Below are 20,374 nucleotides of genomic sequence, written 5' to 3'. Positions count from 1 at the left end.
CAGACATACACATTGTGTAATTTTTTAGATATGGTTTTCAAGTACACTGCCTTTTGAACATCAGGAAGGGTAATATACAAACTAATGTAAAATAAAATAACTTCCTCTAGCACATTTGTAGGGCAGAGGCTCTTTAATACGGAAGTTATCCCTTGTGTACATAGCAGAAAAGTACATAGAGAAATAATATAAACAGCATTGTAAAAGGTGACGTCTTCTTACTCAATTCCATTCTTTGCATCTGGGATTGAACAGGAAGTTTCGTAGGAAATTAAAAATAAAGAGAGCGGTCATTGTTCTAAATAGAAGACCTTTTGGAAGATTAAAACTCTTTTTTGAGGTAAGGGCATATTTCCTTTTGGATCTGCAAAGGAGCTGAGGCACATTTCAGTTCACTGTGTATCTCTGTTATGAAAAACACATTTTAGGGAGACTGTCTTCTGTATGAATAGGGTTATTCTAGCTGAACTGCAAAAATGCTGGATAATAGCAGAGTCAGAATATTTAACATATCTCTTTCCTGCCATCTTTTGATTTTTCATCTTTGCAACCCATGCATAATTTCTGATTACTGACTTGCTGAATTTTATTTGTAGTTAATTGAATTTTTGTCATGCTCCATTCAGGTTTTTGGATTATAATAACCTGCATAGTTCTTAAATGTCAGGTACAAACTTTAGCTAGAAAAAGATTGCACTGTAACATTCTAGCTGACTAGATGAACAAGTTCCTTCTTTCTCTTCCTCTTCAGAAGGCTGTTTGTTGGTTTTATATAGTAGACTTTCAATATTATGCCACACATCCGAGTGCAGAATTTCCATTGGCTTATAGGCAGCATTCCTTATCAAGATGAGGGCAATGCTCACCTATGGAAGGGATTTCAGGTGCTTTAAGGGAGAAATTGACACATTAAACATCTGCAAAAAAAATCTATTTTGTCTTTTAATTTCAGTCCACGAAATTGCAAAAGGTCCACAAACATTTGATTTCCACCCAACCCCACCTCTTTCCATTTAGAAATTAGAATAACAGAGTTAGAAGGGACCTTGGAGGTCTTCTAGTCCATCTACCTGCTTAGGCAGGAAACCCTATACCATTTCAGACAAATGGCTGTCCAGTCTCTTCTTAAAAACTTCCAGTGTTGGAGCATTCACAGCTTCTGGAGGCAGGTTGTTCCATTGGGTAATTGTTCTAACTGTCAGGTTAATTGTTATTCCACTGGTTAATTGTTCTAACTTCTCCTTAGATCTTGGTTGCTTCTCTCCTTGATTAGTTTCCATCCATTGCTTCTTGTCCTGCCTTCAGGCGCTTTGGAAAATAGCTTGACTCCCTCTTCTTTGTGGCAGCCCCTGAGATATTGGAACACTGCTATCATGTTATCCCTAGTCCTTCTTTTCATTAAACTAGACATACCCAAGTCCAGCAAACGTTCTTTACATATTTTAGCCTCCAGTCCCCTGATAATCTTTGTTGCTCTTCTCTGTACTCTTTCTAGAGTCTCAACATCCTTTTTACATTGTGGTGACCAAAACTGGATACAGTATTCCAAGTGTGGCCTTATACCAAAGCATTATAAAATGGTATTAACACTTTACGTGATCTTGATTCTATTCCTCTGTTAATGCAGCCTTGAACTGTGTTGGCTTTTTTGGCAGCTGCTGGCTACACACTGCTGGCTAATATTTAAGTGATTGTCCACTAGGACTCCAAGATCCCTCTCACAGTTACTACTATTGAGCCAGGTACCACTTATATTGTACCTGCACATTTAATTTTCTTGCCTAAATGAAGAACTTTACTTTTTTCACCATTGAATTTCATTTTGTTACTTCCAGTTTGTTCAGATCCTCCTGTATATTAAGCCTATTTTCTGGAGTGTTGTCTATTCCTGCCACCTTGGTGTTGTCTGCAAATTTGATGAGTTCCCCATCTATCCCCTCATCCAAATCATTGATGAATATGTTGAAGAGCACTGGGCCTAAAACAGAGCCTTGGGGTACCCCCTGCATACTTCTCTCCATGTAGATGCAGTTCCGTTGAGGACTACATGTTGAGTGCAGTTGGTCAGCCAGTTAGGAATCCATCTGGTGGTGATGCTGTCTAACCCACATTTTTCTATCTTATCAAATAGTAGATTGTGGTCTACTTTATCAAATGCCTTACTGAAGTCCAAGTAAATTAAATCCACACCATTTCTCTGGTCCACTAATTTTGTCACCTTGTCAAAGAATGCAATAAGATTTTTCTAGCATTATCTGTTTTTGATAAACCCATTTTGGCTTTTGGTTATGTCTTTATTTGCCTCCAGATGTTCACTGATTCTTTGTTGGATAATCTTTTGCAGAATCTTCCCAGGTAATTGAGGCCAGGCTGATAGACCTGTAGTTTCTTGGATCTTTTTTCCCCTTTTTTTGAAGATGGAAACTTCATCAGCTCTTTTCCAGTCCTCTGGTAGTTCCCAATGCTCCAGAATCTTTGAAAGATATATAGTTCAGTGGTTTGGGGATCACGTCAGTTCCTTCAAAACCTTGGAGTGTAATCCATTTGGTCCTGGTGATTTGAACTCATCTAGGGTGGACAGGTGCTCACTTACTTGTGTTTCTAATCTGTTTTTATGGTACTGTTTTTGATAGGTTGGACTCTTTTTTCCCTTTGTGTAAAGGCAGATGCAAAAAACAAGTTAAGTAGTTCTGCTTTCTCCCTGTTGCTTGTTACCTTCTTGCCACTTTCTCCCACTAATGGACCAATCATTTCCTTCACTTTTTTCTTGTTTTTTATATGTTGAAAGAAGCTTTTTTTTGTTATTTTTGACTTTTGTCGCAAGCCTTAGTTCATTTTGAGACTTAGTTTTCCTCACTTCATCTTTGCAGATTCAGCCTACTTCCTGATATTCTGCCTTAGTTATCTGCCCCTCTTTCCACTTTTTATACTTGTCTGTTTTGTATTTCAATTTATCATTTGGAATAATGTTATCCAGATTTGGTCCCAAATGCACACTTTTTGCATACCTATCAAAAATGATGCAATCAAACAACTGCTTCTCTTTGTTCCATTATTTGAAGAAACAAAACCAGAATGTGGCTGCTTGTAAAGAGAAATAAGTGCCTACCATTTATATGTTTACCTTTTAAAAATTTTTGTTGAAACCTGAGATTTAACAAAGGTCTCAGCCACAGTCATGAGTGCATGGAACCATCCTATTAATTGTGTGTAGCCTGTGCACGAAGACAAAGCAGGAGAGCAGTAGCAGGAAGTATAACAGCAGCGTGCCAATCTTAGCCAGTACTATTGATCCTCTGACCATGAAGAAATTGTGACAGGTTGGCAGACTTATAGCTTTGCACAGTAGCACTACCTTAGCTCCGGCCACTGTCTTATCAGCTCACCACTAATGTGATAGCTAATGGCCAAATCTATAGGGAACCTGTTTCTTCTGTTTGAATGGGGTTGGTATTCTGCCCTCCTTCACAGCCGGAGGTGCATGTCCTGGCCACGTTTTCCAGGGGAGGTTGAGAGTTGCTGCTATTGCTCCTATTCCCTATTTCCTCGTGTTCTGCGGCTATTCACTAGATTTACCCATTTACTGTGCAAAGAATGGTAAGCGCTTGCAGATTGCCTCTGGAAACCTGGCTGGAAGGAAAGTATTCCTCTTGATATGAAGGAAGGCAAATATTGACTCTTGGTGTAGCCTCTTCCAGCTGGGCTTTGGGGCTGAAGCAGAAAAGCTACGTCATCCTCTCTAGGTCTCCCCTTTACCCTTGGACCAGGTGCTTTCCCATAGGGGCCTTTCCCACCATATTCCTGCCTTTGTCCATTGCAAAATTGTTCCCTGGTTTCTCTCCCAGGCTGGTAACTTCCTATCCAAGACAGCCCTAGGAGGTAAGTATTTTGCTCAAATATTAAACTTAATCTGAAATCCCAAACGTTCAAGATTCCTCATTACTCACAGTTGAAAAAGACTAAAAGGCAATTACTTTTTTTCTCTGTGATAGAATGAATTCTTTTTTTGGCCTGCTTTCCATTAAATTAAAGTGAAACTGAGGTACATTTGCAGGAATGATTGCCTCTGATAAGAGGATGACATGTGACAAAACATGATTTTTTTATTTCCTTTTTTTCATTTTCACTGCAAATATTTTTGTCTCTTGGCAGATTGGAAATCATTTTCAGAAGAGATAAATCCTGCCAAGTTTCATGATTAGATTTAAGACTTTTATGCTGTTATTCAGCAACAACATCAAGGCAAATACTGGTGCTTCGAGAGACATAGCCAAAGCAAAAAAGTATTTCTTTCTCTTTTTAAAAACAATATAAATATTAAGGAGTAATATGCAGCATTTTGTAAGTAACCTGAACAAGATATTCATGATATATGGAAATGCAAACTTATCACCCATTTGCAACTCTTCAAAACAGATTAGTCTTTTTCTGTGATTCTGCAGTTGCAGTGTGCTTCTGGAAAACAATGCAGCTGCTTTAAGGAGTTGTAGACAGATGTTGGGTTCACACTACCTCATGCTCCAAATCTCTTTGGAATCATGATTTGGTCCTATTAATGTGATACATCACACCCTTTCTGCAATATGAATTGCAGAGATTCTTTCTTGAAATTCTCATTTGGATGTCAGAGCATGATAAGAAGTAACAATAATAATTTGAAATAATTACCATGGGTTCATATGATTTCAGATGCTCCTGCTGGGGGGCAAGATGGTAGAAGCTATGTTGCTATCCTGTCTGTATTGACCTGCATACAGTCCATAAGCTCTATTGATAGATCAAGCATGTGAACGGACTCCACTGAAAAACTTTCATTTTGATTTGATGTGCAACACTCCTTATTGTTTTGTGGTGTTTACTAATAGTTTGCATGAATTATTAGTTTTTATGTTAATGAAATCAAAGTACGTTCATCACTACTTGCTACAGTATAGAATGTGAAGTGTATTTTAGGTAGAATTACCATGATAGCATTTAAGTATCTTAATGTTTTGACCCATCTTTTATAAATAAAGAGAAAATACTGCATTAAAAATAAATTTTATTTTACAAAGAATATTGTTTTAACTTATTGCTACTGATCAGACAAAATCTATTGATATAAAAATGCAGATTGAATATTTTTAGTATATAAATATACAAGGAAAAGCAAAACTGAAATCCTTAACTGTTGTTTCTGTCAATTTCATTTATATTTGTGCTTATTTGTTTTACTGAGTCCAAGATTGCTAATAAGTAATCTTGAAGTCACTAATTAACAGATAATCTGCTCAACAGTTACTTAAAAGGATCCAATGAAGTAAGAACTTTCTTAACAATAGTAGCTGGGAGTTCACTGGCCTGCTTGAATTAGATTTAAGGAGGACCATATCTTTTTTAAAAAATTATTTTATAAATGTCACTCAGCCTTCCATCCTTCCGAGGTAGGTAAAATGAGGACCCAGATTGTTGGGGGCAATAAGCTGACTTTGTAATAATGCCGCTTGGGGGGGGCGAAAGCCCTAATAAGCAGGCATATACATAGAATGAAGGCTATTGCTAAGCATATTGATTTGTGCTTTAGATTGTAAGCCGCCCTGAGTCTTCGGAGAAGGGCGGGATATAAATGGGATTTAAAAAAGAATACAAATAAACAGAATTAGATCATATTACGCTTTGTAACCTAATTCATCTGCATGGATAAGAAATATTTATAGATCTCTAAATTTCTGTAAAATCTCAATTATCCTATTTTATGCCAGTGTATCAAGAACAACGAGAATGACTGCATTTATGCTACTTCAAAGAAAGACTTGTAAGGAGTATAAAGGGAAAATTTGCCATGATTGAAAAATTAAAAAATCATATTTATTACAGTATGTACAATTTTTTTATACACATACACACATTTCTGTGATGCTCAAAAGCTACACAGAGATTTAAGAGCTGTATTAAAGTGATTATTTCTTGTCTGCCTTTGCTGTAAAAGTATGAGATCTGGGGGTTTTATTTCAAATGTGAACTTCCCTTTCCATTTCAAAGAAACTTTCCATTACAAAGCTCCTTAAGAGAGGCAACTATCAGGTGACTTGTGAGGTTCTCTGCAGCTGAAAAGAGATGGCTCTACTTGATAGGTTACCATTTGTTAAAGAAGGGTTCCTTGAGGGAGGCTTTTGACATGCCACTCCAGGAGAGGTTTGGAATTAATTTGTTTGGAAAATTGGGTGTTAAATTTGCTCAGGGATTGCCCTCGTATTCTGAATAACTCAAGTTGGTAAATTCAGTGGATGTTTGTTTATGACCATAGAATAGAAAAGGCTATGCCAGTAAAAGCTAACCCTTGCTGGATTGTTGAAAAACATACTGATTTAAATGTAATTTGAAAAAAGGCAGTGTAACCCACTGAGCTGGAAGTTTATGGTGAAAGGCAGTTACTTTTTTTCTCTTTTAAAGCAGTGCTCACAGATATACTGAGTTTTCAGTACATTAATTTATTGCAAGATTTTGAATCAATTTCTTTTTGTTTTCCAAGATTATTGCAGAATTATAATATCTTCTAAAGAAAAACAAAGGTTTGTTTGACTTTCATGATTCCCCCCCCACTCTTGCTCTGTGTTTTCCTTGTGTTGACTTTATTGTAGTAATGTAACTGGTAACTTTAGTAATTTTTGTATATTGTTAGATTATTTTATAATACCATTTACATTATTTTCTTTTTGTAAAACTGAAGTGTTCATGTATTACAAAACCACTTAAAAATTCATTTGCATTTATTACTTAAATGTTTTAGGTTACTTGCTACAGGATGTTGCACAGAATGATTGCACATAGTTGATTGTTCTTTTATAAACCCTTCTCTGACTTGAAACATGCTGTTTGAGACTAGTGCAGGCATGAGGATATAGTGCTTTTAAATGTTTTTATTCCACTGTTTCTGATTTTTTTTTAGCAGAAAAGGTTCACTCATACACACAGAACCTTGTATTTAATTGAACTTAATTAAACTTTCCATTGTAATCTTACCTTTTAAAAGGGTATAAATGAAACATCGGAGACCCTCTTTTCAGCAAAAAGGGAAGCTACAGTCCACTATGAAACTGAAAGCTTGTTTTTGTGGAAATTTGGGAGGAGGGGAGGGAGAAACCAAATACTGCTGATTCTATTCACGTCGTTTGCCTTGTATTCTCTTTGGTGCCTAACTGTTGCAAAGGAATACAGGATAGAGAGCTGTCTCATGTCAGGTTGGTGATTTGCATTTTAACATTTCTTTTTTCTAAATTCTGTTTAGAGTAAGATTTACATTAAGTGACGGTTGAAACATCATTGTATAGTGTGAATGAACAGCTTTCTGTTTAGAGTGACTTCAGTCTTCCCAGGGTATTTTCCATTCATTGCAATGTGATCCTTTTGATGGCATAGTTTCTGCTGAACATAATAAAATTTGTGGTTAAGTAAACATTAAATAAGCTGAAACATAGCTTATAAAAAATTAAATTTTAACCATTTGCGTCAGTTACAGGTTTGCAACATTTTATGGGAAATGGGAACAAACTATTTTAGGTGAATTCTAATAGAAATCTATTCAGCTATTAGTCCAGCTGCTTTGGTATAAATAATATCAAAGAATCATGAATCACCTGAATCATCTTTTAGCTAGAATTATTGTTCAACCCAGTTTAAGTTGCCATTGGAGAGAGAGAATTTTTTTGCTGCTGTTGCTATTAAACAGCAGGTGAAATTTCATGAAACTTGCAGATGGGCGTTATGCCAAAATAATATATAGAAATGAAACCTTTTCACAGCTGCTTGACAGTTCTGTGATAACCTATGAGGAAAATAATTTTTTTAATCTTGACTGTCTTGTAGTTCATTTATTGTAAAAATACCCTAAACTACAAGACTACTCTTGGTCCTTTCTAAAATGTTATTGATAGTTCACATTGTAGGCAAGAGAGTGCTTAGCATATTAACTGTGGGTTCAAAATAGAACAATAAGGATAAGAGAGGATAAGGATAAGGATAAGAGCAGGACATTAATAGTTATAAACATGAGTTTGAGTTTGACTTGCAATAGGAACATGACCTTGTTAGCTTTGATTGTTTGTTTTAATTCTTTGTTGGGTTTAGTTTACAGGATCAATATGAATTCTCATCGTTTAGCTTTACAAAATCTCATTCCCTCATTAGGTAATAATAAAGCAAAGTATAGATGAATCATTTTCTAATTAGTCCTAAAATTTCCTCAAATATTGAAATTTTAATGCTTAATTTTATTGATTAAATTGTATGCTGCACACAGCCCCTCTCTGAGGGAGATAGGTGGTTAAGAAATTGAAATACAAATAAATAAAATAAGTTGCCTAATTGTTTTGTAGTTTCCTGGATCTTACCTTTTTCCTGTTATTTCTGTTATTGAAGACATAAACAATTGCCTTCCTTCAATCATTGGATTCCTTACTGTTTTGCCATAATTTTTCAAAAATAAACTTTTAGCCAGACCATCAGAAAGTTCATTTAGTACCTTAAGCATTCCCTGGTCACTTTACTGATAATCACAATTTCCCCCTCCCCCTTAATCATGTTACCCATAATTGACCCATAATTTATTTTTTTTAGAATACCCAGATTCTTGTTGGAGAAGACTAAGAAAAAATAAGATATGATAGCTTTGCATTTCCTTTATTACTTGTCAGTATCTTGCCATCTTTACTAAGTAGCTGCTGTTTTAATTCTTTTTCTTAACCTTTCAACATATGCAGAAAACTCTTTTATGTTGTTTTTAGCATTTTTTGTCAACCTAAGCTCATTCTGCAGCTTTTATAATAATATCCTTACTTCTGGGCTGTGGGAGCATTTACTAGATTGGGGTAAACTGAATCAGGTGCAATTTATAAGATAAATGATCTTCAATTCAAAATCTCTTTTTACAACATTGTAATTGATGTACAGTATCTGAAATAATTGTTCTTATGCTTAACTTGGGATGTAGAAGTGTGTGTGTGGCTCACATGATTAAGATGCTGAGCTGATGATTGGCAGGCTCACATTTGAGACCCAGTTGCTGCCGCGGGAAAGAGTGACTCCTGTTATTCACTCCAGCTCCTGCTGAGCCAGCAGTTTGAAAGTAGGTGACCACGAGTAGGAAGGTAGCTGGGTATCAGTATTGGTGGGGAGCTTAATAGGGACATGAAAGGAGCCCCCAACGGGGCTTCTCCTGGGCAACAGTGATGTCACTGGCTAATCCTTTCAAGCCAGAAGTGCTTTGATGCTCTTGACACGATTATAGTAGTAGTAGTTGGGCTTAGTTGTAATTCAGTAAATTTGAAAAGAAATTATATTAGAGGAATCCCTACTAATTTCTCAATAATTATATTTTTGTTATTTTGCTATATGTACAATTTATAGATTATATAGGTAACATTTAGCAACTAGAAAGATCCTTTTAAAACAGAGCTTCTCAATCATTGCAATTTTAAGATGTCTGTACTACTAATTCCTGGAATTTCTCAGTTATCATGGCTGACGGAAGAATTCTGAGAATTGAAGTACAGATGACTTATAATCATCAAAGTTGAGAAACACTGCTTTAGAGCATCATTGTTATTATTCATTACAAAAATTTATATAGCCATCCAACTCACTTTTGGTGACTTTGGGCACCTTACAAGGATTAAAGAAGGTTAAAATCTATCATTTCACTGAGTACAGTATTTTCAATTTATGGAGAAGTTGTATCTAGAAATCACACTATGCATTAATCTCAATGCCCAGTGGCATTTATCCATTGGTCACTTCAACTTTTCTAGTTTGCAAAGAGATAATTCTTCATAATGCAAATTCTGTCATATGTTCATGATTACTTGCATTCACTAAATTCATAGAGATTTTTCCTGTTTTGGGTTTAAAAAATCCTTTATATCAATCATCTATTACAATTAAATACACCTAAAGGTTTAAAGGTGTCCCCTCTCCAGTCATGAGGAACCCAACGGGGGCATGCTCATCTCTGATTCTCAGCCAAGGGAGCCTGTGTTTTCAGAGAGACACTTCTGTCATCATGTGTCCAGAATGAAAATACAGAACCCAGTAATCTTCCTGCTGAAGCGGTAGCTATTTATCAGCTCGCATTTGCATGCTCTCAAACTGCTATTTTGGCAGGACCTGGGGCGAGTAATGGGAGCTCACCACATCACATGGCGCTCAGGTCTCAAACCCAGGCTGTCAGCTTTCCAGTTGACAAGCTCAGTGTCTTAACCACTCAGCCATTGCACTGCACCTAAAAATACACATACTTCACAACTGATAATTGATAATATTTTAATAAAACCATCTTTTTTATCATAACCACTACACATTTATTAAAACCTATTAATTTTAAGTGTGTAGTTATTGATTCAATAAAAACGATGCTTATATAATTTTATATATAATTTTCAGATATATAATTTTATATATAATTTTCAGATAGAATATTTTGAAATGACGATGCATTTGAAACCATCCAGCAAAGTTAAAAGAGAAAGAAAAACTAAGATTAAAAAAGAAGGAAAGTTAGAGGTGAATATTTCTGTGGCTTTGCTATTCCTTCTATTTCTTTTTGAAACTAATAAATATTTTCAGTCATTTTACTCCATCTCTGTTTCTGACCAGTTCTGTCTGACTTTGTTAAGGAGAGCTTTGTAAGGACATGCTAAGTGAAGAAGACCTAAAGTGACATCTGCTCCTTCAGTTCATTCAATGCTTTGTAGTCTTTTTCCACATAAAGATCCCAACAATCTAATCATTTTCTAATTACAGCCTCCTTAGTTGAGAGTTAGACCAGCTGCTGGTAGAGATGAGATGGAGCCCAAAGAAATACAAAATTAAAGATGAGCCTCAGGGCTTCAGTTCCCATTTGCAGATGATGAATGCTATGTATTTAAGTCATAATATAGTGAACATTCTTAAATAAAATGAAAGATTCATGCTGTACACTATTACAAAAGATTCCCTTGTATTTTCTGAACAGTATTTCACTTCCAAGACATGATTCTCAAATATGTGTTTTATGTACTTAAAATAGAACATTTATCATTAGGTTTTTCCTTTGGCTGTCCAATATGTCTGCTGTTAAGAATGCCAAAAATATTGTCAGAAATGGTGTTTTCTTATTTATTTATTTTTTGCATTGCTTTATTTAATAACAGAATTTAAAGATTCCTAAGAGCTTAAAAAAAATAAATACTTTTAAGAGCATCCGTATTATTACTAAAGGGTAGTTAATTTCTGCCTTCCCCAATAAAATATCTTTCCAATATGTTGATGAGTTATTAGAATTCACTTCCTAATAGGTCACTCAATATTCTGGGAATTATACTTTCAGTTATTCAAAAGAAGAAGAGGAGACAAACATCTGTTAACGTATTAGGACAAAGCTTTATGTCCCTGCTTAATAAGGAGCAGTACCAGATCCATATACAGTATGTGGGTGACACTGTGTAAGTGACAAAGCTCTAATCTTTTTGCGTTCAAATAACTTGCTTGAACCCTGTCTAGCTTTGGTTTCAAGACCAAGATTTAGATAGCAGCAGTGGTGGGATTCAGCCAGTATGCACCACTTTGGCAGAACCGGTAGCTAATTTTTTGTTGCCCAAGCCCAGAATGGACTTCCGGAAGCGGCATCCATACAGAGAACTGGTTGTTTACATATTTGAATCCCACCACTGGACAGCAGCAATTACCTGCAGCCAGACAGCTTCTCAAACTAGAGTTGACAAGGATATATGGGAAAAAGTGTTTCCTTCTAGTGTTACTGTTATGTTTTACATACATAGAACCTCATTTTCAGCATCCCTGTTATTGTCTTTTGTTAAGTGAATCTGGATTCCCTATTGACTTTGCTTGCCAGAAGGTCACAAAAGGTGATTATATGACCCCAGGATACTGCAACTATCATAAATGTGAGTCAGTTGTCAAGCATCCAAATGTAAATCACATGACCATGGGGCTGCTGCAGTGGTTGTAAATGTGAAAAACTGTCGTAAGTGCCATTGTAACTTTGAATGGTCACTGAAAAAACTCTTGTAAGTTCTACCTGTATTCCTTATATAGGATTGAGTTACAGTTTTTATAGCTGAGTCCCTTACGGAAACAATAAGATCATTGTAATCAGATCATTCTCTGTGTCTGCTCTCTGTATTATCTCACCATTCTTCCTGATTACCATGTTAAATTTTATCAACCTAGGACTTTTGATAATCCCCCAAAATTAACAATTTTCTCCAATACATCTCTGTTTCCATGTGTTTGTGCTCTTATTATGTGTTAAGAAAAACATCTCTCTTTCTGCATAGGCACTCTTGAAAGCTACTGAAGATGATCATGGATATATGCAATAGTTGTGCTGATTTTTTCATTATAGGTATAAATATCCATCTTTAAAAACTTGAGCGTTCAGTTTCCTGTATGAAAATATTATCCTTATAAGTATTGTGGAAGTGGTGCTGTCCATGGTACATCTCTACTGTAGGTAGCTTAATGAAGTTGCAATAAGATAGTTATAGTTCACATTTACATTATCAAACTACTCTGTATAATTGTACAGAAATAGCCCTGTTATTAGTATTTTGGATATATAAGTTCAGTAGTACTTAATTGATAAGTTTATGTGAAGTAATAAAACTTTTTAATTGGTGTTACATTTATCAGCACTCTTGTTCAAAAGTGTGAGATTTGTGTTACTGTACTGTACTTATCTTAAAGGTAAAGGTAAAGGTAAAGGTTCCCCCGCACATGCGTGCTAGTCGTTTCCGACTCTAGGGGCCGGTGCTCATCTCCGTTTCAAAGCCGAAGAGCCAGCGCTTGTCCGAGGACGTCTCCGTGGTCATGTGGCCGGCATGACTGGACGCCAAAGGCGCACGGAACGCTGTTACCTTCCCACCGGAGTGGTCCCTATTTTTCTACTTGCATTTTTATGTGCTTTTGAACTGCTAGGTTGGCAGAAGCTGGGACGAGTAACAGGCGCTCACTCTGCTACGCGGCACTCGGGATTCGACCCGCCAAACTGCCGACCTTCTGATTGACAGGCTCAGCGTTCTAACCCACTGAGCCACCGCGTCCCTTATCTTATCTTATCTTACTGTCTCTTTAATATGACTTTCATTCCCCATGCAATATGTCCAAAGCAAGAGTAAAGTACCACACCCAGTGAACGAAACTGAAGCCAGAAAATCTTCTGGTTTTAACATTACTATGTTTTACATATTGCTTACATCAGAAAAAATGTACTGTAATATTGGATTTCCCTGTCATTTTTATTCTCCCCCTTAAATCCATAGATTTGTCATGCCACAAACTCATGATACAGTACTTCTGCTTTTTAATGTTTTAATGTACTTTCTCTGTTTTAATCTGTCTGTAGCTCGTGAACAGAGTACAATGTGACTTGTCAAATTTGTTGAGCTGTGATTTCCAACATCCTTAGTCAGAACTAAGAATTAAACTTCAATATGATGAAATTAATTGCAATGCATTTTCAGTTTTTTAAAAATAATTTTATACGTGGTGCTAACTTAGAATTTGTTGTTGTTAGCTGTGAAGTCATGTCCAACCCATCGCGACCCCATGGACAGTGTTCCTCCAGGCCTTCCTGTCCTCTACCATCTTCTGGAGTCCATTTAGGCTCACGCCTACTGCTTCAGTGACTCCATCCAGCCACCTCATTCTCTGTCATCCCCTTCTTCTCTTGCCCTCAATCTTTCCCAGCATTAGGCTCTTCTCCAGTGAGTCCTTCCTTCTCATTAGGTGACCAAATGCACATAATGCAGAGCACATAGTCAATCTGATTTCTGTGTTGACCGTCTGGTGATGTCCATCTGTAGAGCCGTCTCTTGGGTTGTAGGAAAAGAGTGTTTGCTATGATCATCGTATTCTCTTGACAAAATTCTGTCGGCCTGTGCCCTGCTTCATTTTGTACTCCAAAGCCAAACTTGCCTGTTATTCCAATTATCTTTTGGCTTCCTACTTTAGCATTCCAATCCCACATGATGATAAGGACATCATTTTTGGGTGTTAGTTCTATAAGGTGCTGTAGGGCTTCATAGAACCGGTCAATTTCATCCTCTTCAGCACCAGTGGTTGGGGCATAGACTTGGACTACTGTGATATTGAATGGTTTGCCTTGGATTCGAACTGAGATCATTCTGTGATTTTGGGGATTTTATCCCAGTATTGCTTGTCCTACTCTTTTATTGACTATGAAGGCTACTCCATTTCTTCTGAGGGATTCTTGCCCACAGTAGTATACCGGATGGTCATCTAAATTAAATTCACCCATTCCTGTCCATTTTAGTTCGCTGATTCCTAAGATGTCGATGTTCAGTCTTGTCATCTCTTGTTTGACCACATCCAGCTTTCCTTGATTCATGGATGTTACATTCCAGGTTCCTATGGAGAAAAAATCTTTACAGCATCGGACTTTTCTTTCACCACCAGATACATCCACAGCTGAGCGTCCTTTCGGCTTTGGCCCAGTCACTTCATTCTTTCTGGCGCTACTAGTACTAGCCCTCTGCTCTTCCCCAGTAGCATATTGGACACCTTCTGACCTGAGGGGCTCATCTTCCAGTGTCATATCTTTTTTTCCTTTTGGTACTGTCCATAGGGTTGTCATGGCAAAGATACTGGAGTGGGTTGCCATTTCCTTCTCCAGTGGATCACGTTTTGTCAGAACTCTCTGCTATGACCTGTCCGTCTTGGGTGGCCCTGCACAGCATAGCTCATAGCTTCATTGAATTACGCAAGCCCCTTCGCCACGACAAGGCAGTAATCCATGAAGGGGTAACTTAGAATAGGTGATCAGTAATGGAAATAGAGTAAGCTCTACAGATATATTTTAGCAGTACAGCATAGTACTGCTAATTGAATGTACAAGGATTTATTATAAATGCCATCTACAATATCTTCATTTTTAAAATATCCTCTGTTTAAAATATTTTAAAAATCTTTTCTCTATCAAACCAGAACTCATTGACTTGCCTTTACCAGAAACCAATGTACACAGAAAATAATAGTACAAAATTTAGCTATGTTGCTGAAATGCTTGGAAAAAAATAATAATAAATGTTATTGTGGATGTTTTTATTACTTTAACATTTTTACATTGTTTTAATTGTTTTATAATTTTAGAATTGTAAGGTCACTTGGTTGAATTGGGTGGCTATCGAAACTGAATGAATGAATGAATAATGCACGAAAATCATAGCATCATAAACCACTGATTATGTGTCCCAAATTCACAGGGGCATATGAGTAGAACCAAACTGTTATAGGTAATCCTCGACTTACGACCACTATTTAGCCCATAATTTATGTTGTTAAGTGAAACATTTGTTAAATGAATTTTGCTCCATTTTACAACTTTTCTTGCCACAGTTGCTATATGAATCATTGTAGTTATTAAATTAGTGGCACAGTTGTTAAGTCAATCTGGCTTCCCCATTGGCTTTGCTTGTCAGAAGATCGCAAAAGGTGAACTTGGGTGAAAAGGATCTTCCGCCCCTGCCTTGACCTCTGCAAGTCCAGTACATCAAAAATCAATTACGACAGTGCTGCAGCAAGAAAAAATGGATGCCCAACAAAAAGACACTCAGACCATTTTGCAGGAAATTGCAGCCCAGACGGCATCCTTGACAAAAAACTATGAAGACTTTAAAAATGATCTTGATAAAATGAATAAAAAAATTATTAACATAGATTCTCAAATTGAAAATTTTAAACAAATGATTACAGATAATCAGCAAAGGATCCAAAAAATGGAAGATAAGTCAGTCAAAGTTGACCAGAAATTAGAATCCTTAAAAGATGAAAATGAAAAATTGGTCCAAATAAAGGAAGAATTGGAAGATTTCAAAATTTAATAGAAGATAAGGAAGAGGACCTCCTAGACCTGATAACCGACTTACTTGCAGATGTTCTAGGAATGGGGAAGACCCAAATGGAAGGAGAATTGGATTAACAGTTAACTCAAACTATGCTAGAAGAAATAAAGTGCCTAGAGAAGTCCATGTTAGATTTCTTAAAAGATCCATAAGAGACAAGATTTTGAGAAAAGTAAGAGATCAGCCATTAAAATACAAAAGCAAAGAAGTAGTTGTGCTCAAACAAATTCCTAGAAGGGTAAGAGAGGCTCGAAGAGATTATTAGTTCTTAACCAGGAAATTGGTTGAAAAAGGAGTCAATTTTAGATGGTTGATCTCAGAAGGGATCCTAATCTATTGGGATACGAAAAGATATAGACCGCTTAAAGCATTGGAATTTTTTGACACTCACGGAACATTCTTTGAGAAAGGTGATTCTGAACCCAAGAAACAAGAGGAAATGGTAGCTGAAGGAGCGGCCAAACAAACAGAGGAGAAAGAAGATAAAAACACATGCTTAGAAGAAGGTGCAAGACCAAGAGACCAGAGACAGATTAGATCGACTAGAAGACTGAGACCTAGATATAATTGAAAATTATGGAGGAGATTGGAATTTTATCAATAAATATAAATGGACCAAACTCTCCTTTAAAAGGATGAATTTTTTTTACAAGACTACAGAAATTAAAAATGGATATAATTTGCCTCCAAGAGACACATATTAAGAGACAACACTTTAAAATCTTAGAACAACCGAACAACCACATCTCAAAAGAAAAGGGGAATAGCCGTTTATATTAAATAAAAGATGAATCCCAAACTAATTTATGCAGATGAAGAGGGGAGAATATTAATGGTGGAAATCATGATGGATCAAAAACAGATATTGTTGGTAGCAATATATGTGCCTAATGATAAGCAAGAACGATTCTACCAACAACTGCACAAGAAAATATTGGAGCTAAATTACCCAAATCTTTGTATAATGGGAGACTTTAATGCAATAGTAGATGCGACTCTGGACTACAAAAGCCATAAACAAAGAAGAAAAGGAGGAAACATACTACCTAAAGCATTTTCAAAAATGCAAGAAGAATTGTGTATTCAAGACGTATGGAGAGAGAGAAATCCAGAAAAACCACAATATACATTCTATTCAAATAGGCATAAATCATGGTCTAGAATTGATGTGATATGGACATCTTTTGACTTGAAAATGGTAATACAAGAGATGGAGATAGAAACTAATGTTTGGGCAGACCAAACATCTGAATAAATCTGTATTGAAAGAAAAAGAATTTTTACAACTAGCAACAAAGGAAATGGATTTAAAAAAATAAGAAAGAAGAAACATCACTCCAAAATGTATGGGATACGGCTAAAGCATATTTGAGAGGGTTGGCTGTAACTTACACCTCTAAAAAGAATAAGGAAAAGAAACGATTACAGTTGAAGCTGAGAGAACTTTAAAAAATGGAATTAGAGTTACAAATAGACCCACAAAAGAAAATCCTCAAGAAACAAATGGAGATAATAAAGCATAAACTAAACCTGGCTGAGATGGACATAATGGCACAACAGATTAAACAGTCTAAACAGAACTTTTTTGAAAATGCCAATAAGCCGGGAAGATGGCTAGCATATAGACTGAAGAAAGAAAAAGAAAAAAGATTGATAAATAAGCTACAAGATTCAAAAGGAGAATTACAGTTCCACAATGTTGCAATGAGAAAAATCATTAAAGACTACCATGAGGCACTCTGTAAGGCAGAGGAAGTTCCCCAAGAGAAAATACAGAATCAGACTTGCCAAAAATCCCGGAGAATATCAGAAATATATTAAATGGGAAAATATCAATGATGGAGATTACTAAAGCCATAAAAAGACAAAAGAAAGATAAGACTCTGGGACCAGATGGACTTTCTGCAGAATTTTACGTAGCATTACAAGATGTATTAGGTCCAAGGTTGAAAAAACTGTGTAATGAAATCCTTTTGGAGACTAAAATACCAAAGTCGTGGACTGAAGCTAATATTACTTTGATACCTAAAGAATATACTGATCTGACATATATAAAAAACTATAGACCAATATTGTTATTAAATGTGGACTATAAAATTTTTGCTTCGATAATGGCAGAAAGAATTAAGAAATTCCCGACTGAATTCATACATACAGATCAAAATGGCTTTTTACCTAAAAGAGAGATAAAAAACAACTTAAGAATGATTTTGGATTTCTTAGAGTACTATGAAAATCATTCAGGGAAACAGATGGCATTAATATTGACAATTTAAACTGGCAATTTATGTTTCAACTGTTGATGGAAATGGATTTTGGGGAAAACTTTATAAATTCAATTCAAGCAATTTACCATAAACAAATGGCTAGAATAATCCTAAACGGAGACCATACAGAAAACTTTGATATCAAAAAAGGTACAAGGCAGGGATGTCCCATTATCCCCACTTTTATTTATATTAACATTGGAAGTATTGACCAGAAATATTAGACAAGACATAGAAATTAAAGGATTGGAGATAAAAGAATAAAAATATAAATTACAAGCCTTTGCAGATGACTTGGTTTTTATTTTGGAGGAGCCACTTAAACAGCTACTGAACTGTTGGAGAAAATAGAAAAGTTTGGAGAACTGGCAGGTTTGAAAATAAATAGAGATAAGACTAAAAGTATTAACAAAAAACCTAACAGACAAACAGAAAACTCAACTTACAAAAAAGACAAACCTACAAATAACTAAAAACGTTAAGTATCTAGGAATCCACCTAACAATAAGATGTATAACATTAAAAGGAGATAACTATGAAAGATTGTTGAAACAAATAAAACTGGACTTGGAAAAGTGGAAAAATCTTCAACTGTTGCTGTTAAGAATAGCTACAGTTAAAATGAATATTTTACCGAAAGTACTCTTCCTATTTCAAACGATCCTGTAAAATTGGGAAAGGTCTTCTTTGAAGACCTAATATTGAGATTTATCTGGCAAGGGAATATTGAGATTTATCTGGCAAGGGAAGAAAGCATGAATTAAAGTAAAAATGTTACAAGAAGCTAAAAATAGTGGAGGATTTGGACACCTGGACTGGAGACTATATTATCAAGCAGCCATTTTACCATGGCTTAAAGAATGGATTATGTTGAGAAATAAAAGACTATTGTACCTAGAGAGGCATGACCTTCAAATTGGTTGGTATGCCTTTCTACGGTACAAGAAAAGTAAAATACATAGATATTTTCAAAATCACTTTATAAGGAATGTACTTCTTTCAGAATGGAAAAGAATAAAGCAGAAAATCTATATTAAACTACCTGAGTGGCTTCCAACAATGGAAGCTTTTGCTTACCCAAACTTAATTAACTATGACAAAGTCGTTACCTACAAAGATATTCTAGATAAGGAAGGAAAATTGAAAGACAGACAGGACTTACATCGACAAGGTATTGACTTAGCATGGTGGCCATATTTACAAATTCAAACGATACAGAAAAGATGCAAAGACAATGGGATTTTATAAAGAACAGACAGAATTTGATCAAGTATTATTAAAAACAGATGAAAACCTGATTAAGAAACTTTATAGATTTCTACTAAACTTGAAGATGAAAGAAGAACAAGTAAAAGATACAATGATAACATGGGCAAAAAACTTTGGATATTCTATAGATTTGGAAGACTGGCAAAAATTATGGGATAGAAGTATTAAATTGACTAAAGCAGTTTCATATAAAGAAGATTTGTATAAAATGTTTTATAAATGGCATATGACACCAGTAAGATTAGCTAAAATGTTTAAAAATACTTCAAATAATTGCTCGAAATGTAAACAAAGGTCAGGTACCTACTACCATATCTGGTGGGTATGCCCTAAAGTGAAAAAGTTCTGACTGTGTATCTAATATTACATGTATTGACAGCAGTGAGAATAGCATTTGCCCAATACTGGAAAAATGAAAACCTACCAACTGAGGAGGTTTTAATCAAAATTTTAGAGTGTGCAAAAATGGACAGATTAACCTTAGAGATTAAAGAGAAAGAGGATTCAATTTATTTTAAAACATGGGATAAATTTTACCAATGGTTAGGAAAACAAACTAGCAAGAAATGAACATGATATGTTTTTTTGAATATATATTAGTAAGAAGAATGATATGTATTGACTAATTGATACCATTTATGATTATTGTTTAGCATATATATTATAGCTATTTACTGTTATATTAATTAGCGTTAATTGAACATATGTACCCAGACAATAGTCTGTGCTAAAGCTTGAAAATCTTATTGGGGGGCAACCCCAATGTTGTTCCCAACCCCATTTCTACCCCAATCTCGATCCTAACCCCATCCCAAATCCTGATCCTTACCCTGGTTATATCCCCTTCCTAACCCTATAAAATTCAATAAAAACTCTTATTAAAAAAAAGAAGATTGCAAAAGGTGATCACATGAAATATATTGAATTTGGCCACCATAAATT

General features: G+C 35.6%; 1 protein-coding gene across 1 annotated transcript in view; it reads left to right on the top strand.

The window, feature by feature from the left end:
* Nucleotides 1-20,374, top strand: part of MCF2L (MCF.2 cell line derived transforming sequence like) — a 78,097-nt gene that overhangs the window by 8,444 nt on the left and 49,279 nt on the right. The window lies entirely within an intron of this gene.

Source organism: Vipera berus, assembly GCF_964194415.1.
Source record: "Vipera berus genome assembly, chromosome: 4".
In the NCBI taxonomy this organism is placed as follows: domain Eukaryota; kingdom Metazoa; phylum Chordata; class Lepidosauria; order Squamata; family Viperidae; genus Vipera; species Vipera berus.
This window is presented reverse-complemented; position numbering and strand designations above follow the sequence as displayed.